We start from the raw sequence: 5,274 nt of genomic DNA, 5'->3' as shown, positions 1-5,274 counted from the left end.
TTCCACACCTCCCCTCCTCCGACTCTCCAGCCTCCCATTCATTCTGCCCTCTCCCTCCCCTTGCCTCCTTCCAGCTCAGAACCTGTCCCCCAGGCCCTCCCGCGAGGACCCCACTGCAGTCTTGGCGTTCTTAGCACATCCATGGAAGTTTAGGGCCTGGGCAGTGCTCCCGAGTCTGACCTGAGAGCGCAGCCTGAGCCACTGGTCAAGAAGAGGAAGATGTCTGTGCTGTGGTGGTTGATGTGAGTCTGTGGTTCCCTCTTCGCCGCCTTCTTTTCCCTCTCCTCAGTCTTGTCTTTAGTTCATCTGTGTGACTCTGGGCATCGCAGATACATACCTCTTTATGGTACAAGCTGGAGGTATTATGTTGAGAGAAAATGTGAAGACAATAGGACATATGATCAGGCTGTACACAAATAAAAACACTACACTCAACGGTGCAGATTATCCTGAATGCAATAATTCAAGTGATTAACTTGTTCAAAGAACAACATATCTTCTGGAAAATTTCACATATTCACCATACCTCCCTTGCCCATAAAATCTGCCTTACATGTGGGGATTCCTCAAAGTCAATGCAAGCAAAGTCAGTTTTGATGAAATTCATCACCTCTTCTCCAACGATTTAGATATTGAGGCAGGAGGTCCCTGGAGGCCAAAAGACTGTAAATCCAGTTGGAAGGTGGCAGTTCTCATTCCTTTCCGTAATTGCCATGAATATCTTCCAATTTTTTTCTTGCACCTGATTCAAATGTTCCAGAAACAGAGGTTGGAATTTGGCTTTTATGCCATTGAACAGACTGGCACAAACCATTTGACTGCATAATACTCGTCAACATGGGCTTCAAAGAGGCCATGAAAGAGTGTCTGGGGCTGCATAATTTTCCATAATGTGGATCATCTACAAGAAAATGACCAAAACTATTATGGATGTGGAGAAATGCCATGTCATTTTTCAGCAAAGCTGGATATTTACATATATATTCTTCCACATAAAGGGTTTTTTGGTGGTGTAAGTGGACTGACAGTGGAACAATTTAGAAAGAGCAATTGCTTTCCTAATGTCTTCTGGGGATGGGGAGGAGAAAATGACGACCTTTGGAATAGAATTCACTATGCTGGATATAATGTGACAAGACCAGAGGAGGTTTTAGGAAAATACAGGTCTATTCCTCATCACCATCAAGGTGAAGTCCAGTTTTTAGGGCAGTATAAATTATTAAAGTATTCAAAAGAACACCAGTACATTGATAGATTGAACAATTTATATACACCAAAAATATTGGTTGATAGGTTGTATACAAATATATCTGTAAACCTCATGCCAGAGTCAGCGTCAATCAAAGACTACTAAAAGAAGTAGCTGTCGTGGTAAGACAGAACACAGTGCTGGATTATAAACTTGGAGTGCACCCTTAATGGAGGTTAATTAATGGATGTGCCAGGGTGCCTGTTCTCCAAGAAGAGACAGTAGTCCTCAGTGTTTACACATGGGCCTATAAACAGACAGCCTTCTTCCACTTATCCTCTCTATCTGGAGATGCACCCCCATGATGAGTGCTACAGAAACCAGATGCTATTGCTTAATATTGGGTGTTGAGAGCTCCCTACAAAGAGATAATTTTTATACTAAACTCTGTAATTTAATTCAAGGGAATGCTTTATTTCCATTTAAACATTTTGTACATATACATATGTGATGCAAAATAATGTGTTCAAATTATTAAAAAGCAAGATGTGTTACAGTTTTGCATGTAATTGGTTCTGCCTTTATTTGACTTTTATAAACATTTTTTGATTTGCATGGAAAAACAATGTAAATTTATGTCACAGAACAAGGTTAACCCTTTTGTAAAATGAAGGAACAGTCAATAATTGACAGCCAACTAATACAGCAAACTGTTATACTAGTTTTGAGCTTTAGGCCATCAGCCTTTTTATATGGAAGAAGTTACAGCTTTTATAGGTTTTTAAAAGTTAAGAAGAAAAGACTTACACAGTTTTCTTCCTAACAGGATTGCCTAATTTTTCCTTGCTTGCAATCTTATCAGATTTTGCCAAAGTACAACCATATTGTTTATGCATATTGCATGAGTATTACCAAGAAAATCTTAAAAGCTGTGATGTGACATTATATAAAGGACCCCTTTGTGTTAAATGTCTTTCATGTACCTCTGGTGTGTCAAGGATTTTGTGCCTCAATGTCCCCAAGGTCGTGTGTGTGTTTGTATGCTGTATATTTTTTTTGTAATTCATAGTAAGCAGCACTTTTTATTACTTCCAGCTCAGAAGAGGCAAAAAAAAAAAGTATTTCTTTTAAAAACAAAACACTTTTTAAAAGAATGAGCTATGGAAAACACAGTAATATTTATAATATACAAACAAATTACAGCATTAGATAAGAAATTAAATACTCTATTTTTGTGAAGATAAATCTTAGTAGATATAAACAAATTTTACATTTACTTCTCAGAATCGTAGAACTTAAGGTTTAGAAAGGGTTTGTTAATGTCAGCCAGTATCATTCAAACTTTTTTTCCACTTTTGAGAAATTATCTCTCTGGTTAGTTATCAAACTTTCCTCATTGAAAGCATAATTTAACAGAATTATGTTATAAACCAAAATCAGTTATTTAAATGCACTGATATCATTATATAACATAAAATATGTCTCTGAATATAGATCTTACTGCCTGATGCAAGTATGTACTTCATCTTAAATTTAGATGAAGTTTTCCACTGCGAAAACAAATATCTTAGCTTTGAAAATTAATTATTAACCAAAACCTCTTTACAATATCATAAGATATATTCACAAATTTAAGACAAAAACTTGTAAATTTATAAAATGAATCTTTAACAACAATAAAGAACGGTAGAAATCTGTATATGAGAGAGATGTTTGGAAAGCATTTGCTTCATGGATTGTTCACCTAAAACAGGAATGTGGCTGTTTATTTCAGGTTGTAGGTAACATTGAAGTTATTTTCTATGACAATACTGGTAATGCATATGATCACAAACCAAATCATAAAATAATTGAAATTCTTATAACACTGAGCACACAGCTGTCTCTTAGGATACCAAGAATAATTTTGCCACATTTATTTCTTAGAAAATTTTCCAAAATATTTATCTTTCCATTTTTTTGTTGTACTCAAAATAATAAAAATCAAACCTTCTTAAAATTAAGATGTCTGTATCTACTTTGTGTATCTGTTCATTTTATGCCTCTCATAGCCACGTAGTTTTAAAATGTGATGAAATGAAAAAAGTGGATTGAGAATGGTAACATTTGTTCTCTAACCAAGGCAGTTGTTGATTTCCTACAAGGCAGTAGGGAGTGTAGGAGCAAGATTAACCCAAAAATACTTAAATATTTTAGAGTTGGGGAGAATTAGGGTTGTTTCTGTGTCTCGTTGGGGAAACATAGTTTTCTATTTTTAATGTGGAGCTGCCCACATTTTGATATCTTTTCATTTTGAAATACATTTTACAGTCTGAAGAAAACTAAGTACTACTGGTATCTGCCTTATTTTCTTGGATTGTCTGACATTAATTTTCGCTTTAGGAGTTGGACATGTCTCTTTTTTCAGTTTTGAGTATGTGTCATCATGTGAAATTCTCCTTGCTAGTTTGCTTTTTGTTTTATGCTTTATGTTTGCTTGGTTTTGTTTTTGGTTTGCTTTTTCCTTTTCAAGTGCAGACCTAAAATTTATTTTTGCCTATAAACAGGGATCTTTATATGTTTCCAAAGAATGACAGAACTTTGCCCAATTATCTTCATTGTAGGAAAATAAATCTGCTTCATAAAAATTAACAAATCTGCTGCAAATGCAAACTATATTCTTTATAGTTATGTTTGGTAGATTTATTTATCACCATGTAATGACTTCCTATTCTGTATTAGTTGCTATGCTAGGTATGTCTATGGAAAGAGTATTATTTCATTTCTAAACAAAACAACTCAAAGAAGTTGAAGCCTTTCTAAAATTATGAAGACATTCTTTGATAACGTATCTGTTATATTTCTTAGTTTCAAAGTCAATCAACCTATATACAAGGACATATGGCTATTACGAGGTCACTTTGGCACTCCTGGGAGAGTTAACATAGTGCCTTTCAATTAAGTAATGGTTAATAGGCCTGTTTGTAAGGAAAAAAGGCAGCATTGCACACATTTGCTGATACATTTTGTCTAATTCACAGTAGAGCTAGTCATTTAAACCTTTGCCAAAACTAGGTTTTAATATTTACAAAAAATCTGAATTTAAATTTCTGTTTGTATTTTGTGAAGAGATGTTCAGTGAGAAAACCTTATTTGCAATATTAGGTAAAGACAAAATTATGTACCAAAAACTTGCTTATACTTTCCCAGACAAGATACTGATATCCGTTTTAAAACAGAATGGAAAAATACCAATATAATATTCTCATTCTGGAGGCTCCCTACAAGTGAAAGCAGATTTTATGTCATTTCATATGGCCTTTTCTTGTCTGTTTTATTTCTTAATGTCATTTTCAGATAAGTATTAGTAGTCTAGATTTATTGTTTTGGATTTGCAAATATGCCAACTGAGAAAACTAAAATGGACATAGTATTGTTTATCAGAAAGAGGAAATGTACTTAAGATTATTTCATTTATCAAGATCTGAAAGGCTTCTACTTAAATGCACTGAAATAAAAGCTGATGATTTCTTGTACTCTCAAAAAAAAAAATGGGCAAAGCCTTTCTCTCAGCCAACCCTGCAAATAAACACATGACCCTCCCCCCTACATGGAACATGACTCCCAGAGTGTAAGTCTCCCTGGCAATGAGGGATGGGACTCCCAGGAATGAGCCTGGCCCTGGCATCATGGAATTGAGAATACCGTCTTGACCAAAAGGGGGGAAAGAAATGAAACAAAATTTCAGTGTCTGAGAGATCTCAAATCGAGTTGAGATTTCAATCTGGAAGTTATTCTTATGCATTATGTAGATATTCCTTTTTAGTTTCTAGTGTATTGGAATAGCTAGAAGGAAATACCAAGATCTGTTGAATGGTAATCCAGTTGACTTGATTCTTGATGAAGATTGTATAACTATATAGCTTTTATCAGGTAATCATGTGATAGTGAAATCCTGGTAACTGACATTACCTTTTCCCAGTGTATGGGCTGATGAATAATAAAACAATGAAAAAACATATAAATAATAGGGAAGACAAGGGGTATAGGATAGTTTTGGAGTTCTTTTTTATGTTTTTAATTTTTTATATTTCTTTTTCTTTATT

The 5,274-nt window shown here is 34.6% G+C and overlaps 1 pseudogene; it reads left to right on the top strand.

Moving 5' to 3' along the window:
* Positions 1 to 219: 219 nt before the first annotated feature.
* LOC119544630 lies at positions 220 to 1,354 on the top strand (annotated as a pseudogene).
* Positions 1,355 to 5,274: the final 3,920 nt, after the last annotated feature.

The sequence above is a fragment of the Choloepus didactylus genome, chromosome 9 (genome assembly GCF_015220235.1).
Source record: "Choloepus didactylus isolate mChoDid1 chromosome 9, mChoDid1.pri, whole genome shotgun sequence".
In the NCBI taxonomy this organism is placed as follows: Eukaryota; Metazoa; Chordata; class Mammalia; order Pilosa; family Megalonychidae; genus Choloepus; species Choloepus didactylus.
This window is presented reverse-complemented; position numbering and strand designations above follow the sequence as displayed.